At 41.9% G+C, this 20,212-nt stretch overlaps 1 long non-coding RNA gene across 1 annotated transcript in view; it reads left to right on the top strand.

The window, feature by feature from the left end:
* The window catches only part of LOC142046657 (uncharacterized), a 121,515-nt gene extending 101,781 nt beyond the window's left edge, over positions 1–19,734 (top strand). The window contains exon 3 of the long non-coding RNA XR_012655663.1: positions 18,978–19,734. This is a non-coding gene — a long non-coding RNA (uncharacterized LOC142046657). The remainder of the gene's footprint in view (positions 1–18,977) is intronic.
* Positions 19,735–20,212: the final 478 nt, after the last annotated feature.

Raw genomic sequence — 20,212 nt, 5'->3', positions numbered from 1 at the left:
GAAAGCCTATGACTCAATGCTGCACACGTGGATCTGTGAATGTCTGGCGCTATACAAAGTCAACAGGACACTAAGGACCTTGCTAAAGAACTCAATGGGACTATGGAAGACAACACTGGAAGTCAACTCAAGGCAGCTTGCACAAGTGGCCATCAAGTGCGGCATATACCAAGGTGATGCACTGTCCCCGCTGCTGTTCTAAGATAAGATCGGACTACAGTGAGGATAATCGGATGCATTACGGACTGAGACGTGTGCACGATGGTAATAAAAGGAGGGAAGTAGTCAGACTGATGGATGGAACACACGGCCACATAGCAAAACAGACATACAAGTACAGTTGGGTCAACAGTCAATGGTAAACGAATGAGAGCAAGGAAGACCGAAATCCAAGTACAAGGATAAGACAGGTCATCGAAGAACAGCTAGGAAGAACAGATCAACACACAATACCCTGTATGTCACCTAATACACTGCGGTATAGTGAAATGGCCAAGGAGAGACATGAAGACTGCGGAGTGAGACACGAAGCCCTCCCATGACACGGAGTTTCCATCTCCAGTCAACACAAGAACTATTAACCAGCCGAAGAAAGGTGCGGGGCTTGTGACAAAAGCACTTTCCTGGACGAACCTCAGAACATCCGAGAGTGAAATAGTAAGATGGCCCCCAAAGATGCTGCTGAAGAATCTGAGGCAGCAGCAGACTGGAGAAGACAGAGCAGCAAATGTCATGCAACCCAACCGCTGCATGGGAGTACCATCGACAGATATGCTGAGTTGGCTGAATGGGACATCACCAGTGGCTGGAAAGGTTGGACTAAAACAGCATAGGCACTGATCTATAGAGACAGGAACACACCTGAGCACCAGATCCATTGAAGCAGGGTCTACCACACAGAGAGTACAATTGTGGACTGTGCATAGACTCAGAGACGTGCCAACCATACGTGAGGGAAAGATGCACGGTATAGCAACAACTGAAGCAACAACCAAGAGCTGATGTTCAGGAGCATCTGCCAGATGGCGTAGACCATCCCAAGACAGATGGAGATTCACAGAAGTGTTGGAAGAATAGCGCGTAAAGATTCTGTGGACTCCAATAGACGGACGGCAGTACTGGCAATAAACAGACATCGGTAATAGACAGAGGACAGAAGACAGTGGTGGGAAATAAGTATATTAGCAGTGCAAGTGACAAGACACATAGGAAGAAGATATGAGAAGCTGGAGAAGTATCCAAGCTGAAAAAGAGGAAACTAGAGGTATGTGGAAAGTAAGGCCAAAGTGGTACCCTAGTGGTGGTAGCGAGCACTGCGGCTATACTAACGTGAGGTGCTCTCAACAGATCCAGGAACAACCACATCAGAGCTCTCCTGTCCAGAAGATTCATGTAGAACACTATCGAGACTCTCAAACTCCCAGGCCTCGGTAGAGGACACGAGTATAAGGAAGACACAAACACCCATAGGGAGAGAGGGAATCTTTTTCTTACTTGGATTATGTGACACATACAGTCAATTCCAGTTACATAAACAAACATGCACTTGGCTACCTCATTTAATGATTAAACATCACCCAGTGGATGTAAATCTGTTTAGTGCTAGACCTCCTTAGATAACTAATGTGGATCTGCAAGAGCCTATCACAGCCGTCTTTGGTCCTCCTGCCCAAGGAAAGCTGCCGCAACATGTGATATCAATATCTCAACAAAAATTTACATTTGTGTTACATTTTGCTTCTTCAAGTTCACCTCTGCTCAGCGCTGTCAAGTCACCCAAACAGTTATTCTTCACTCAGGTGACGCATGGTTGAAATCCTTGAAAAGTGGCATCATCACTGCAATGACTGAAAGTTGCCATATAAAAACCGCTATCTAAAAGATGTTGTTACGTTTTTCGGGGACAGGCTTACTCAGTGATTGAAGAGAAGTGTGATCCACTTAGTCGCCAGTACAGAAGCATACACTATTACTGATGAATTTGGAACTAAAAAAAATGAACAAACCAACACCAGTGCTTTAGAACAATAGCAATATACGAATGATAGAAGCTGAATACATTGGAATTTATCAAGTTTTGAATAAACCCATAGCTTGACAAATGCTGTCTTACACGTTAGGGAGCAGCAAATTAAGCACATTATGTCTCACTCGGAACTCGTCAGATAGACTTTAATACTTTAACATTTTGGACGATAATCATCCAATAGACTAATGAGTGAGATTTCATAGAGAGGTGATATATTCTTGCTAGAAAAGTATAAGCATAATCAGGGATCACAACCTTTCAAAGTGGTGGTGCGAAGTTCATTTAATTCATCTAATTTCAAGGTTTTGCAATGCCATAATACATTACGTTTAGAAAGGTCATTCTGTAGTCTATATTATAAAGCTACACTCTTGTTGTATTAAATAAACGAAGGTTTTCAAACTGTTCAAGAAGCTTCATGTTAAAATTAAATGTAAATCTGATCTTACGTTCCGCAAGCTTCAGCCGCTGCCACCTGGGTTCTGTACAACTAGGCCGCAGCGCGAGCAGAGCCTGCGCAGGCCCACTGGAAGGGGTGGCAGCTGGGACCCAGATTGGGGGGGGGGTCAGGGCAGAGGGCTGCAGGTGGGGGGGGTTTTCAGGGGTCAGGGCAGAGGGCTGGGGATGTAGGGGGTGCAGGGCAGAAGGCTAGATGTGGGGGGGTTCAGGGGTCAGGGCAGAGGGATGGGGGCTGTGGGGATGCACGGCAGAAGGCTGGATGTGAGGGGGGTTCAGGGGCCAGGGCAGAAGGCTGGGGTGCTCGGCTCATGGGGGTGCTCCAAGCCCCCTGCCCTGAGAGGCTCACGGCAGGGGGCTGGAAAGGATATGCCCTGTTCCACCCGCTTCCCCAAGGCGCCATCACTACCTCTTCTCTGCCTCCTCTACAGAGCAGCGAGCACGCTACCAGTCTTCCCCCACCTTCGCAAGGGCCATCAGCTGATCGGCACAGGGAAGGAGAGGAGGAGGGGCAGGAAAGCAGAACGCTGGAGGAAGCTTGGCTGCCGCAGGACCAAGCTTCTGCCTCCTGCCCCTGCACGGGAGAGTGGTGGGCGAGGGGGCTGAGTGGGGCTGGAGGCCAAGACTGCGGCAGGCAGCAGTGTGCCACTCAAAATCGGCTTGCATGCCGTGTTTGGCATGTGTGCCATATGTTGCTGACCCCTGCAATAGATATAATACTAGGAAATATGTACGTAATTATAATATTTGTAATTATTCATTTGTACAAATCCTAATTAAAACCCCCCAACAACCTCTAAATGTACCATCAAGTCTGTGGGTTCAGTCCTTCTCACAAAAAATTCAGTGACAGTCTTGCTGATCTCAATGAAAGCAGGAAGAGGTTCTCTGTGTAATTAGAAGACAAAAGATCTAGCAAATCTCATGGCTCTAAGAACCAATATCAGAGTTCCTATACAAAGAAGTTTAATAATACTGACAGATGAATGGAAGAGAAATAAGATTTTAGCCCATTTCTCTGTGAAGGTGTTTTGCTGCTATGGAGTAATCTGGGAGATTTAAAACTAGTTGGTTTCTTATTGAGCATGTGCACATCTTTTGGATGATAATCACTGAACATTTATCTCAGTTCACGGGCTCAGAAGTGGGTCAGATGTTGGTGTTCCTTGACATTCATTCTTGAAGTGATAACTGTTCCATTTTCAAAAAGCTTTCATATAATCATATACTGTGTGTCACAGATTGTCTAGTTCCACATTAGACTGTGGGTAAAATGTTCAAAAGTACATGTGACATAGGAGGCTAAGACCCATTTTCAAAAGTGTAGGGACTTTGGGCTAGATTCACAATGGCAATTTTGGCACTGGAAAGCCTAACTCCGAGGCACCCTGTCATCAAGTGCAGTGGTTCCAAACTTGTTCCGCTGCTTGTGCAGGGAAAGCCTCTGGCGGGCTGGGCTGGTTTGTATACTGCGGCTCCCAGTGGCCACAGTTCACTGCTCTAAGCCAATGGGGGCTGCTGGAAGTGGCGTAGGCTGAGGGACGTACTGGCTGCCACTTCCAGGAGCTCTCATTGGCCTGAAGCAGCGAATCGCGGCCAATGGGAGCCGCGATTGGCTGAACCTGTGGATGGAGCAGGTAAACAAACCTGCCCGACTTCCCAGGGGCTTTCCCTGTACAAGCGACGGAACAAGGTTGGGAACCACTGACCTAGTGGAATACACATCCCCAAGTTAGGTGACGAGGCACTGTATGGGGAGAGGTAGGTGCTCAGGAAAGGGATTCTCAGAAGCCACTAAGCTGAGTGGGGAGCCGCCTAAGCTAGCCCTGAGTGAAATATAGAGAAAAGGGATGAGCCGTAGGGCCCAGATCCTCTAAGTTACTTCAGTTCCTCTCTGACAGGCCAGAGGGAGGTGCCCATCTCCATTTGTGATTCTCAGCTGGAGTTAGGTGCCTACACCAAGTCAGCCCTTTCTCATGAAAAAAGAAGGTTGCCTACCCCATTATTACCAACAGTACAGTAGTTTGGACACTCATCTGAGATGTGGGAGACCTGTTTTCAAGTTCCTGCTCTGTCTGATATGGAACAGGGATATGAACCCAGGTCTCCCATGGAAATACCCTATCAGGCTGTGCGTGTTCTTGGGTGGGTCTCTCTAAGTCTCTCGAAGTTTTTTTCACTTTGTATAGATAATTAAATATTCACTGAGACAGAAAGAAAGCAAGAGATTGACCCTATCACATGATGGTTGGAGCATTCATTGGCGAATGAGTTCCTGTTCCAATGAATATTTAATTATTTATATAAAGTGGGGCAGCTTCAACAGGAGAGCCTGAGAGATCTTCCCCCCAGAATACTCAGTAACCTCATGCTTAGGGCACTCAGCTGGAATATAGGAGACCTCAGTTCAAGTCCCTATTCTAAATCACATGGAGTGGGGATTTAAACCTGGGTCTCCCACAACTCAGGTGAGTGCCTGAACCACTGGGATATTGGATATTCTAGGGGACACAGCCAGCCCCCAACATTTCTGACTTGTTCATCATTGGCTATCTTTTGTGTGGGTTAGGCATGCTCAGGGCATGCCTACCAGATTGGGCCCTGACAGGGAGATAAGCAAAGGAATGTCTAGTTTGAGAATCCAGTTGAGGTTTAGGTGTGAGTGAGGGCTCTGAGCAGTCTATTAGCTGTGGGGCAGCCTCAGGACCTAGCAACTTTGTTCATGGCCACCAGTGGAAAATTAACTGCCTATGGAAGGGTGGGGTTAGGTGGCACCTAAATATCAGACATAGGTGCCTGAAGAGGCAGTTGGGTACCTAAGTCTCTTTTTGAAACTAGCCCTTCGAAACCTAAGTCCTATTGGCTTTTGAAAAATTTCCCAGCTCTGCCTGAGTTGACCTTGTGCAATTTCTCACTACCTTAACTCCAAAATATGAGGACTGATACTTGCCTCCTCTCAGAGTTGGGGTATGAAGACTTGGTCAAAAATAAGAGCTACGAAATACACAAATTATTACTTCATTACCAGTTTGAATTTGGATTGATCTTGTTATGTCTCTATCTACTCAATTAAGGAGCTGTCCACTGTCTGGTATCCTCATGTGTAGGTAGGTACTTATAGACCATGATCAAATCAGCTCTTAACCTTGTCTTGGATAAGTTAAATTAGTTGAACTTAAGTCAGGCTCTGCAGACTTCAAATCATTCCTGTGACTCTTTTCTAAACCCTTTTCAGTGTTTTCAATTTCAACATATTTTCATCAACCTTTTAAAAATGTGGAACCAGGACTGTGAGCTCATGTTCATTTGATTATCTGTGATGACTCCTAGGTCTTTTTCAGGATCATTGTTTTCCAAGACATAGTCTCCCACCCTGTCTGTATGAGCTACTGTATTTATTCCTAGATGCATGAGCATGCATTGGCTGTATTACAACATGTTTTTTTTTTCAATGAAACCAGCTTAAAAACCACCCAGTAATAATAGTAACTGACCTGTCATTATCAGTATTTACTACTTCATTGATCATTGTCTCATCTTCAAACTTACCAGCCATTTTTATGTTTTGTTCCAGATCATTAATATTTCATTGAGCAAAGATATTAAAAAGCATTGGGCCAAGAACAGATCTCTGTGAGAGCCCATCGAAAACTTTCATTTGATGATAATGATTCCCCATTAACATTTATATTTTGAGATCTAACAATTAGCCAGTTTTTAATATGTTCTCCATTGATTCTTAATAATGCCAATCCAAATGTTTAGTGGCTAAGGCTCAGATTTTTAAAGGGATCTAGACATTGCTGTACTCAGCAACACCTAGTTAGGTTGCAACACCTAACTGATTTAGGAGCTTAAATATCATTTTCAAAGGGGAAGTAGACACTTACATCCAGATTTTTAAAGGAATTTAGACATTACTGTACCCAGTGTTGCAACTCCTGACTGATTTAGGAGCCTGAATCTCATTTTCGCTTTCTGCCTTGTAGAACTCCAAATAAATTGTGTCAAAACAATAGCTTTTATCATCCAAATTTGTAATCTCATACAAATTATTTCAAATTCATTTGACAAGACCTATTTTCCATAAAACCATGTTAATTGGTATTAATTAATTGTCCTTTAATTCTTTACTAACTGGATCCCATCATTCACTGGAATTTACCTGGAAGCATGTCACCAGTCACCAGTAAGGCTTTGGATCACAAGTCTTTTCTAAAGTTGGGCTCATTGTTGCACATTTAAGATATACCAGATTAGGCTGTTAAATAAGGTACTGTGGTGACAAATATTATGAAATGCCATATATATTTACCTGCAACTGTACACATTTAATTACACGTGCTATTTTTCTTCCCTTAAGTCAAAGAGCGTTTATGATGAAAAAAAAAAAGGTGCCAGTCTACCACACTTTCCAAGGGAAGTGAAAAATAGTGAATGGAAACATAGGCTCTTTGTAACTCCAGGCACTAAAATATGAGCTGCCTTGTGTGTCTGGCAATGGGCAAGGCTAAGTGACAGAATACAATGAAATGTTAAATTAGCCTATATGGGGTTAGTGAGGACAGAGGATACATTTTATTTAAAGAAAGTAATATTGTTCCTCATGCCAAACTGAGGTAATTTCCTTCCCTTTTCTATACTTCCTAGGTTTCCAGATTTATAATTTTTATGGCGTTTACCAGAGTTCACCTGAAGAAAGCATTATTCAAATAAAATCTAAAGGAAATATTTTTGTTCAGGACCCAGACCCATAAAGAGTAACTACTATATGTTAAAAAAGCTGCATAATTTTACTATTAATTATACACATAAACCAAATAAATAGACCAGTGTTGCTGTGTTGAATAGAAAATTCACACATTGCTGCTTAGTGCAAAGCACTGGGCTTGCTTTCTGTATCACTAGCTTGCTTAAGGGATTTCTTACCATGTAAAGTTGTTTGTCTTTTCTTGGAAGCCAAAGTATATTGTGTTAAGTAGGTTATACACACAATCCCATTGACTGGAAAAATTATTATTTTAACAGTGTCTGCTGTAGTCAGCTATTTCTCTTACTTACCTTAGTCAGTTATTCACAAAATGAGCTGTTTCTTGTTTGGGATAAAGACTCTTTAATTTAATTGAATGTATGCAAAATGTATGATTTCAGTGGTGCCAGGAGAATTACTGGCAACAATATTGACTTAATAGCTGCTTCCAAGATCAAGACACCCCAAACTTATCTTCCCTGTTTTGATTTGGAATATGACCTAAGTATGAACTATTTAAAAGAGAGCCTGCAAAGCTCTTGCAGTACTACAGTGTTAATAACCTCTCCCATTATTAGCCTGAACACACAAGCAAAAGAAATAACAAGAACAGGATGACAGGTCTGTTACACTCATAAGATAGCTCTCTGTGTGTGTTTGTGTGCTCCATGAGTGCATGCATATTCTTTGAGCCCAAATCTCCATTGCCTTGTATTTCGTGTAATCATTTGCTCTTGTGCCAAGTGAGTGCTACCATTGTGATAGAGCCATGTTTTTCACCATCTTGCACAGGTATAAATGAGTACCCAAGAAACAAGGGCATTATGTCACTCCTCAGCATTGTTCTTCTGGTATCCTTTCAGTTTTAATTTCCTAACAAGGAGGGCAGATGGACAGGAGCGGTGCCAGGGTTTTTGGTGCCCTAGGCGCAGGGCCAGCTTGCCGGTCCTGCGGCTCCGGTGGACCTGCTGCAGGCATCCCTGCGGATGCTTCACCAGAGCCACAGGACCAGTGGACCCTCCGCAGGCATGCCTGCAGGAGGTCCACCGGAGCAGCCTGCCGCCCTCCTAAATCCTGGTGCCCTAGGCAATCGCCTGGGTTGCCTAAATGGAAGTGCCGGCCGTGCAGATGGGACAGTACAAGGAGCACAAACATATGGTTATGCTTGACCAATCATCAGCTGAATAAACCGAGTATCACAGGTTAATTATATTTTGGATCATCTCTCCTAAACATGTAGCTTTTAAGATGGCTGCAATCCTTGTTTTGGAAATAGTGTTAAGGCTTTCTGAGTATTAGAGATGTGTTTTTAAGAGGGTACATTTATCGTGGAGGGGGGAGGGATAGCTCAGTGGTTTCAACATTGGCCTGCTAAACCTAGAGTTGTGAGTTCAATCCTTGAGGGGGCCGTTTAGGGATCTGGGGCAAAAATCAGTACTTGACCTGCTATTGAATGCAGGGGACTGGACTTGATGACCTTTCAAGGTCCCTTCCAGTTCTATGAGATAAGTATATCTCCATATATTCTTAAAGGATTCTGGAACAAGGGAAGGCCATGCAACAATAACACCTTCACTGACCACTTAAAAATAAGGACCAGTTTGTGTGTGGCCTGTGTACAGGCCAGAGAAAAAGATGAGAAACAAAATGGGAAATAACTGCCTAGGAAAGAGTACTGCAGAAAGGGATCTGGGGGGTCATAGTGGACCACAGGCTAAGTATGAGTCAACAGCATAACACTGTTGCAAGAAACCCAAACGTCATTCTGGGATGTATTAGCAGGAGTGTTGGAAGCAAGACACAAGAAGTAATTCTTCCACTCTACTCTGCATAGATTAGGCCTCAACTGGAGTGTTGTGCCCAGTTCTGGGTGCCGCATTTCAGGAAAGATGTAGACAAATTGGAGAAAGTCCAGAGAAGAGCAACAAAAATGATTAAAGGTCTAGTAAACATGGTCTGTGAGAGAAGATTGAAAAATTGGGTTTCTTTAGTCTGGAAAACAGAAGACTGAGAGGGGACATGATTCCAGTTTTTAAGTACATAAAAGGTTGTTACAAGGAGGATGGAGAAAAATTGTTCTTCTTAACCTCTGAGGATAGGACAAGAAGCAATGGGCTTAAATTGCAGCAAGGGTGGTTTAGATTGAACATTAGGAAAAACTTCCTAACTGTCAGAGTGGCTAAGCACTAGAATAAATTGCCCACGGAGGTTGTGGAATCTCCATCATTGGAGATTTTTAAGAGCAGGTTAGACAAATACGTGTCAGGGATGGTCTAGATAATACTTAGTCCTGCCATGAGTGGAGGGGACTGGACTAGGTGACCTCCTGAGGTCCCTTCCAGTCCTACATTTCTTTGTTTCTATAAACCATCTCTATTCTGTAAAAACACTCCTAGGCAAGAATTAATATTTAACAATAAATTATAGAGCCAGCTGAGCCATCTGCTTCACCACTTACTCAGATCTGCTTATCATCTGGTCTGTAGAAGTGTTTTGACTATTTGTCTATAGCTTAAAGTGTAAAGGCCTGTTCAATAGATTTAAGACTCTTATCCAACAGACTGTCTCCTTTCACAAGACTGTGGTATGAGATTGATTGATACTAGGATCACATGACAATTCAAGTGGGTTTGAAACAACCTAAAGATGCTGCTTATTTCTTCTATACTGAGTATCTGGATCAGTCTGATCCATGAAAGAGCTCATAATACACCTAAATCCAGTGGGAACTGCTGCAATTCTCTAATTTTATTTTTCGTGCCATTTTATCAGGACTGAGTCATTGGGTTTGTTTGAATAAGCTTTACATTGCAATGGTTAAAGACAACTATCTGAGACTTCTTAGACTGGCATCTCTCAGTCTCACATCCTTTATTCAGAGCAACTTAGAATGAACTGTTAACCTTATCAGCATTATTCTGATCTGTTGATACATAACGCAGCTCATCTGGGCTTACACTAGTGGCTGACATGGAGGCTGCTGTCTACATCAAGGGAGCTAATGTTGGGTCTTGTTGTTGTAGAATTCTCTTTGCAATCTGTAATGCTCTCTTTACCAATCCATTCCCGTATATGTAGGGGTGTGGGGCCTGGAAGTAATATACTTGAAATCATTCTATAACTGGAAAGCTTGGAACTCAGAAGTGGCCAACAATGACTCATTGTCACAGATTGTTTTTTCTGGAATGCCAAATTGATACTTGAACTTTTCTATGATTTGCTTACTGTACATCCACTAAGAAATAGAATTTCAACAAATCTAGAAAAATAGTAAGTGGCAGATCTACCACACAGGTATGTTCCTATTCTTCCGTTTAATCCAGTGCTGTTCTGTCTGAAGACCTATCATGTAATGCTAGGTATGAAAAGCACTTTGAGTTGCCTTTCTGATCATTCTGCAGGACTTGCCTAGTTCCAGCTTACCTTTCAGGTACTACTCTATGCTGTGCCGTCATACTGGCGTGTGGAGTTGCTGCTGGTATATGTGAGGCCCTGGTGTCCCTCATATGTCCATTTTAATGTCATTTTGTAAGGGGACTACAGTACAATTGCCACTGGTAAAAATATCTTAGAATAATTCTCCCTTCATTATAGAGGCATCATAGAAGTTCCTTAGTTAAGTTGCATTAAGATTCTCTTTAAGCAGGGACCGAGGGCTTCTCTACCCTGCCCTGCAGCTCAGACTGCCCCATAATCCTTTTCAAACAGGATTATGTTAATGTTAACTAGGCGCCATTTTGTCCGGGCCTGCAGCGTTCACACAGGGGAATTACAGTGCAGCAAGATGCTATTCACACCCCCATAATTCGAAGCGCAGGACAGTCTAGACATCGCCTAAATTTCTCGATTAGATTTCTCCTATTTATACCATTGCTTTGTGAGTAGTAAATGAATTTTCTGAGTATATTCAAATAAATCTGTTAATTGGTTTTTAAATGGGCCCTTCAGGAATTTTTCCCCTCCCTGATTCTAGTGTTTTTCAGATCCTTTTAGGAAGTAATTTGGTTATTTAGACTCCAGTCTTGCAGACACACATGCAGACAACCTTATGAATCTGAGTAGTCCCATGAGGCAATGATTTGTATGTGGAAAGCAGGGATATTATTGGTTGGAGTTGAGATGGTGTGTGAAGACAGAGGAAATTAGTGGAAACATTAGAAGGGAGAGGAGGAGCAGAAAAATGGGGGTTAGGTAAGAAAGGGGTTAGTTTGAGGTGACACTGGACACTGTGGGATTGCATGGTGTGGTGGGGGGGATGGAGCTGGTCTCTTTGCATTGCATCAGTATTTTCATTGTTTTCTTCATAACTATGAGGGCTAGAGATATAATTAAAATTGATTCTGAACCATCCATCTGCAATTAAATATATTTAGCAGTGAAAATATTAAATGAAGAATATTGTTACACAGAAAGTAACCTGCATTGTGACATAGAAGGCAGCATAGCTTCAGTCCCAGGTTGTTGGGGCATGGGAGGGAATCAGGGGAGCAGGCTCTGGGTGGTGCTTACCTCAAGCAGCTCCCAGAAGTAGCGTCACATGCCCCCTCTGGCTTCTATACAGAAGCATGGCTAGGTGGCTCTGTATGCTGCCCTGTCTGCAGGTGCCCGCCCCTGCAGCTCCCATTGGCCTCAGTTCCTGGCCAGTTTGAGCTGCAGATATGGCACTTGAGGTGGGGGCTGTATGTGGAGCCCCTTGGCTGCCCCTATGTGTAGGAGCTGGAGGGGGCCATGCTGCTGTTTCTGGGAGCTGTGCAGAGCAATGACAGGCAGGAAACCTGCCTTAGCACTGCTGTGCTGCCGACTGGACTTTTAATGGCCCCTTCAGCAGTGCTGACTGGAGCCGTCAGGATCCCTTTTCGACATTTCTTCAAATGTTGCATATGCACTAGTTTTCAATGAGTTTTAACTATATGGAAAGTATGAAGAGTAACGAATAAACTGGTAGAAAGATGCAAAAAAGGATAAGACACACACACAATTTTTTTTAATATGTCCATTGTAATTTAAGTTTCACTTCTAAACTACTTAGCACATTTTCTGGTAAATTCTTACAAAAATCAAACATATACTCAAAGAATCAGTGCTGTAAGTCAAGGGAGGATACACTACATGTTACTGATATATAACGGAGAATGAACTCCTGCTTTGAAAGCAAAACTGGACCTTAATTATGGAAGCATCATTAGTCCCTCTATAATATTTCAAAATATCAGTTTAAGCTTAAGTTAAATTTAATTTTTTGAAGTTGCAGGCCCACTGTAGAAATTTAGATATTCACAGGCAACAAATGATTCCAGACTAACACGGCTACCCCTCTGATACTTGACACCATGCAAGGCACTGCATTTAGCCATATGGAGTGGAAATCCAACAACCTCATAAAGAAACTTGCACAAATACAGACAGATATCATCTTCCTTTCCAAATGCAAATGGATGGACATCATACCAAATGGACTAAAGGTAAAAAAATCCACTGCTATCTACATACTACACAGACCACAGTGAGAGATTATGCCATACTCTATCAAAGAAACCGAGGAATCACCTGATCAGCATCCTATGCAGCAAACAGGAAAACATCAAAAAAGAGCTCTCCAACCTGGAGACTATCATAAATAACCAAACTTCCATACAAACGGACTTCACTAAAATGAGACAGGAGATCTACATTACTCATTCACCTCTTTACAAAGGAAAAAGGACTGTAAGCTGTCTAAACTCTTACCTGCCACATGGGGCCACAACCGTGGTACCCCTAACCCACCCAGCAATATCATCAATCTATCCAACCACACACTCAGCCCAGAAGAAAAGTCTGTCCTATCTCGAGGACTCTCTTTCTGCCCTGCCACCCCTACTAACATGATACAGATCTGCGGCAATCTGGAAGCCTACTTTCGCCATCTCCGACTCAAAGAATACTTTCAGGATAACACTAAAGAGCCCACTGATACACAGTTACCCTCTCACTAACAGCACAAGAAGAAAAACTCCACATGGACTCCTCCTGAGGGTCGAAACGACAGTCTGGACCTGTACATAGAGTGCTTCCGCCGACGTGCACAGGCAGAAATTGTGGCAAAACAACATCACTTGCCTCATAACCTAAGTCGCGCAGAACACAATGCCATCCACAGCTTCAGAAACCACCCTGACATTATAATCAAAGAGGCTGATAAAGGAGGTGCTGTTGTCATCATGAACAGGTCTGACTACCAAAAGGGAGCTGCCAAGACACAACTCTTCAATAAACAAATTCTACAGGCACTTCCTGCAGATCCCACTGAGGAATATACCCTAGAAAATCACGCATCTACTCAGGACACTCCTACACTAACTCCGAAACAAAATCAACATACCCTTAGAGCCCTGACCAGGTTTCTATCTGCTACCCAAAGACCACCATCCGGTACCCGACAGACAATATTCCTCTGAATCTGCCCACTCAACCCTGTCAATCAGCGGAGGGCCACAAAACAGAGAAGACATCCCGAACGGAAAATCCCTGGACGCCAATCGTCCACTTCCTAATGACCACGGTGCAAATAAAGTGATGGTCAATTAACACCACATACCCCCTATACGAAAACCTACTGACACTATGCCTACCTTTCATCCTCCAGGCCTTCCAATCCCTGGGCACACCACAATGAATCATGTTACAGCCAACGCACCTGAGGCTACAAATCGCATCTGCTTGTACCTCCTCAGACACAGAACAAAAACCTACAAAATCTCAAACCAAGCATTCGCAAAACTACAATACGGCACGAGGAAATAAGGAACCAGATCAAACAGAGCCAGACGTGTCCAGAAGCTTCCTACTGCAGACAAAGCCAAGAAAGAACCCTACCAACAGGACTCCACTAGGCCATACATACATCCCCAGCTAAAACCGCCTCCAAATGCATCATCAGGGATCTAACAACCCATCCTGGATAATGACCCTCACTTCACAGGCTTTGGTGGCAGGCAGTCCTCGCCCACTAGAGAACCTGCCATCCGAAGCAAGTGCCTCACCAGAACTACAACCGCACCATAGTAACTCTAACTCAGGGAACAAATCCATGCAACAAATCTGAGCCAACTCCTGCCACATATCTACACCGCAACACCATCACAGACCTAACCAATCAGCACACAAATCACCGGTTTCATTCACCTGCAGGTTCACCAATGTAATAACGCCACAATATGCCAGCAATGCTCCTCTGCTATGTACATCGGCCAAACTGGACGGTCTCTACGGAAAAGATAATGGACCACAAATCAGATATTAGGAATGGCAATATACAAAAGCTGTAGGAGAACACTCAACTTCCTGGCCACACCAAATAGCATCTTAAGGTGGCCATCCTGCAGGCAAAAACTTCAGACCAGACTCCAAAGAGAAAATGTGATGCTTTCAGTTCATCTGCAAATTTGACACCATCAGCTCAGGATTAAACAAAGACTGTGAATGGCTTGCATATCCTACACCAGTTTCTCCTCCTTGGTTTTCACACCTCAGCTGCTAGAAGAGGGTCTCATCCTCCTGATTGAACTAACCTCGTTATCTCTAGCCTGCTTCTTGCTTGCATATATATACCTGCCCCTGGAGATTTCCACTACATGCATCTGACGAAGTGGGTATTCACCCACGAAAGCTCATGCTCCAAAATGTCTGTTAGTCTATAAGGTGCCACAGGACTCTTTTCTGCTTTTACAGATCCAGACTAACACGGCTACCCCTCTGATATTTAACAAATGATTCAGTTAAACTCCAGCACGTCTCTGCACAGTGTTTGGTCTTTGTATATCACACATTAGTGTTGACATGTTTTATGTGTTCGCCTCTGTACTTTAGATTTTTGCTTCAGCCAGGAGAGTTGCTGAACTCTACAGCCCTAGTTTAAACTGTCTAATTAATTGGTTGTTTTCTTTGAATGCAGCCTGTGCACACTATTTTCTTTTATAAACGTTAATATGTACTGGTCTGTACTGCTTCAGTGAAACTCCTGATACAGCTAATAAAACTAATATATTTAAGACATTGCAAACATGATTTCTTACCAAGGAAAAGTCTGTGGAAGATGGATTTCATGCACTTACTTTGGTCCATTCAAATTCTGATTTTAAAGTTTTTTTTAAATGTATAGTACACCCGTGTGTTAATTTTTCCAGGTTTTATATTGACTTATGAAAACATGGGCAACTAGTTATAAATGATATAAATCCCATAAGTCACTTTTAAAAAAATATAAAATGTGGAGCCTTCTTCTAAAGCCCTTATTTCTGGGAGCAGTCTCACTGAAATCAATGGGACTGCACCATATAATAACAAACATCCCCTGTGAACAATCCTTCCCCAAACAGAACTCTCTTGATTCCAGCAGACCCACATGTCTTGGGATCTGCAATTTTGCAGGTGGAATTCTTTACCCTCCATGGTACAAGTGGGTAGCAAAGCTACTTCGCACAACTGATTCATTCAGAGGAAAATCTGGGAGTCGAAACTCTGAACTCAGAATTTCCTATAATGAGAATGTATAAATATCTAGTGGATATTTAGTCTATTCCCTTGTAAGGGGAGAATGGAGATTTAAATGCAGTCTGCTTAACTTTTTCCTTTAATACTTACTTGTTAATAATATTAATGGCTCTAAAGGTAGTAGGTATAATGGTCTCAGACCAGTCAGTTCCAAATTGTCCACATCTCAAAAAGCAGTATCAGAATAGGAGTTAATGGGCAACTCTGTTGTCAGTTTCAGTGGAATGAGCTATAGAGATTAATTAACATCTCAGCACCTGAGGTACTCCTTGCAGGGTAGCGTGTGGAAGCATCCACCACTCCTACCTATGCTGTACCTATACCACAGGTAAGTAGAGGATGTAGACTCCATGTGCACACCCACCCAATCACAGAAATGAAAAGACATGAAGCAACAATATCTACTACTTTATTCAGAGCACCTAGTTTAGTAGCAGGCATATTTAGTAGACAAGTTGGCACTCTGCATTAAATGGGAAAATAAAAATAAAATCTGGAATACCTGCAATTTACCATGCAGATCAGGAGACAGAGAAATGTAAATGAACTTTGTCTTCTTCATTTCTTATTTTTCTACTCTTTATAAACACTTCCACTATTTCCGTTTAATTTAAGCCGCAGAATCTTTGCGTCACAACAGCATGAAAACAAGCATTTGATAGTGAGTGTGCATGTGCATGTGTGCATAGGACTCAAGAGTATTTTTGGCTCAGATCCTCAGTATTTTTGGGACATCTTTTCCTAATGCTACTGGCTGACAGAAAATCACACAATTGTGTGTCAAAAATCTATATACAGCTCCATGATCTTGGTCTATAATGACAATTCCTATTCTTTGGGTGAATTGGTAGATCTGTAGAAGAATAGGGCTTCATGTAACCGGCTACTATCAGCAAATTTAACCCGTAGATTTGGTTTGCTTCAAATTTCAACTTCTAATGAAAACCAGTTATTGCAATATGTCTCATGCTTGTTGCAGTAGTTTCATTATCAAACTTTTCTAGTTTAGGACCCATACTGCAATGCAGGAAAGTTCAGGGAATTTCAGGCTTCTAAGAGAACTAAGTGTGTTTTGTTACACCTCTACCTCGATATAACGTGATCTGATATAACACGTATTTGGATATAACGTGGTAAAGCAGTGCTCGGGTGGGGGGGCAGGGCTGCACACTCCGGTGGATCAAAGCAGGTTCAATATAACGCGGTTTCACCTATAATGCGGTAAGATTTTTCTGGCTCCCAAGGGCAGCATTATATCAAGGTAGAGGTGTATATAAATTGATATCAGTGCTATTATTGTATTAAATTCTATCAGATTTTCCATAAGTGCTTTAAGGGCTCCTTCCTTGTTCATATCAAATTTTATTCAGGGAAAAATTACACTTTTGGGCCATTCCAGCTACAATTTAAGTCAAGAACAAGATCCCATTAACTTAAGTAGGAGCAGGATTCACCCTTTGATCTTTATCATTTGATGAAGATGGATCTCTAAACTCCTGTCAAGTTTTGTATTACAAAGAATTAATTTTCAGGAGAGACAGAGAGAAAGTGTGTGTGTGTTGGAGCCGCTCACATCTAAGTTGCCAGTTGAAATGTAGTCCATCAGAGTAATAACCAAAATCTGTTATCACCAGTTGGTCTGAGTCCTGTTCCCTGAGGGCAAGTGACCACATCACAAAAGGACTATCAGAATTAGAATCAATTGGCTTTGTTGGCAGACTCAGTGGAGAGTTTCAGGACTGATCTGGAAACTAAACTAATCTCTTACTATGGCTTGGGCTTGAGTCACATGGCAGGGCACTAGGGAAATTTGAGCTGCCTGTCTGCTTTTTCTATAGATACACAGGCAATTTCAGTCTCCAGGGCTGTTAATTAGACATCTTTTGGAAGAACTAGATTCACATTAAAGAATAATAATAAAATTAAAGACAGTGCCATGCTCAGTTTTAATTTTTAAAATCCATTATTTTAAATCTTAAAATGAAACTAGTTTGTCATGGATATGGTCCTACTCTCATTAAAGTCAATGTCAAAACTCTTATTGATTTAAGTGTTGTGGAATCGGGCCCCTAATCCTTACCATGTTTGCTTAAAGTTATATTTAACCTTGATACAGAAGTCCTCCTTTGATACAGAATTCAAAGAAAAACTGTATGACTTAAATAAATGTCTTCAAAGCAATGCTGGGAAAGGAGGAGAGCAGGGCACTACATTTTAATCAAGAGCCAACTCCCAAATATTCTACAAACAAGCTTGGTTTATTACCAGCTGGAGGAGAAGCCATTTGCCTTATGATCCACTTTCTATGTCCTCAAATTACAGCATATGGAACATTCTGTAGGATAAAACACACTTGTTAGGAACTCAGATGACTCAGAACTAATAAGCTAATATTTCCCACAAATCAGATCCATAAATTAATGACTATAAAGTAGAGAAGAGGCCAAATACATGCCTGGTGTGTAACATTTTTAAAGGTAATTGAGTTTCACCAGGGATGAATCTAGCCTAATATTTCAGGTACTGGTTGTGAGCAAGCAATAGAAGAAAACTGGTTAGAGAGGGTATTTTTGGAAAATTTATGTCTAATAAATGACAGTTTTTAGTTTAAGTAGTTAGTACTTCATTGTACCAAAGTCTGGGCTGCAGGTCAGACTGTTGCCATGTTTATGTTATGAGTTATGATGTAAGGGCCATTTTTTGACCTCAGCTGAATCCTTGCAATCCCATTGATTTCAGCCAGGGGAGCTGATTTCAGTGGGATTGCACAGGTATAACTGAAGTTACATTTTGGTCCAAACACCGAAACTTGTATGGTAAGTAAATAGATACCTGCTGACAACTTCCCTGATACTGTAGGGACTTATAGGTGCTCAACACCTTTGAGAATCAAGCCCTTAGTAAAATATTGTAAAATACTTAAAGCAGGAGGATAAAGCCATAGCATATTGCTATACCACGTGAGTATAAATGGGTGCAGCTCTATTCACTTAAATTAGATGCACCCACTTAAATTAGCAATGAATTTGGCCCTATGTTATGTTAGATTTCATGAACCAATATTTTACATATTAATACTTAGAACAGTCATTAAAAATTCTTTATTTTTCACTCTGAATGTAATGCACAGTTTATAGTTGAAGATTGCTTAGAACCTGCTCCCTCACTTTCAAATTGTCCCCCATCTCTCTTCTTTATTTTATTTTCCAGCTATGAGATCTTTTGATGAAAGGGCCTATATAGCACAAAGGTAGGACTCCACCACCTTTAATGCACTGGTGCTCACTGAGGAGGTAGGGGACCTGGACTTCCCAAATAAGAGTTGTGAAAGGCACAGTGCTTCATGGACATCCATGGGTTCTCAGGCATGCCTTACACATATGGGAATTACTGCCAGCGCTTATCCCTCTGAAGGATGTGTAGCTTGCCCTTTCTTGGAAAAGAGCAGGTTTACAGTTCTGTCTCCTTCCCACTCCTTTTTGGGTTGACTGATTTCACTGAATTGTCATATCTGGAGAAAAATGTGATCTATATGTGTGAACAGATGATGAAAAGTATCTTCCTTCCTTTTATTTTACTTGATGTAGCTGGAAAGCAAAAAATATATATTAAGGTGAAAAATTAAATGATTCTAAGGATTGATCTTTACATTTAGAACTTTTCTTTAAGGAATAGATTATAAACTGCTATAGCATAATAAGATATTTTCAAGTGAAGTAAATGCCAGAGACTAAATTGTCCCCTCCCCTGGAAAAGTTAGGGGGTAAAAACAGGCAGAAGGCAGGTCTGGGCCAAGCTATATATACACATTAATACACACAAACCATATACATATACATAGTTTGACCACATGAATTAAAAATATTGCAGACATATCAAAAAATGTGGACAAATGGTGATCAACTAGGTATGTGATTTATTCGGGGGGCACTGGTTAAAAGGGAATTTTGGTGAAGTGGATGAGTGGGTGGGGGCTGTGTAAATGAGGCTGTACTGTATACACAAATACGTCTACAAAATGTATACTATTAAAGGACGAATGATGAGATACTGAAAACGATGTGTGTTTTTAACCTTTTCCAATTCCATTCCAGTGGTTTTAATTTCTAAGAGGCATGTTTGCACAACTGGTTGGAGTGAAGAGATTAGGCTGGTAGGACAGAATGCCTCTCTAACCATCATTGAGGGAGAAAAAACCAGAGCACTTCTGAAAACATACTGAATAAATTAGCCATATGGTTTCAGTATGTGTTCATTTTTACAGACAGAAAACACAAAACCTCTTTTATAGCCCAACACTCAGCTCAGGGAGTTGGAGACATTAAATGTAGAAAATATCAAGTAATGATAAAATACAGCACAGGCAAGGTGGGTAGAATAACCTGAATAATGCCTGAACATGCCAGTTTACTGTATTGCACCTGGCATTTGGGATTCATCATGAA

The sequence above is a fragment of the Chelonoidis abingdonii genome, chromosome 4 (assembly GCF_003597395.2).
Source record: "Chelonoidis abingdonii isolate Lonesome George chromosome 4, CheloAbing_2.0, whole genome shotgun sequence".
NCBI lineage: Eukaryota > Metazoa > Chordata > Testudines > Testudinidae > Chelonoidis > Chelonoidis abingdonii.
This window is presented reverse-complemented; position numbering and strand designations above follow the sequence as displayed.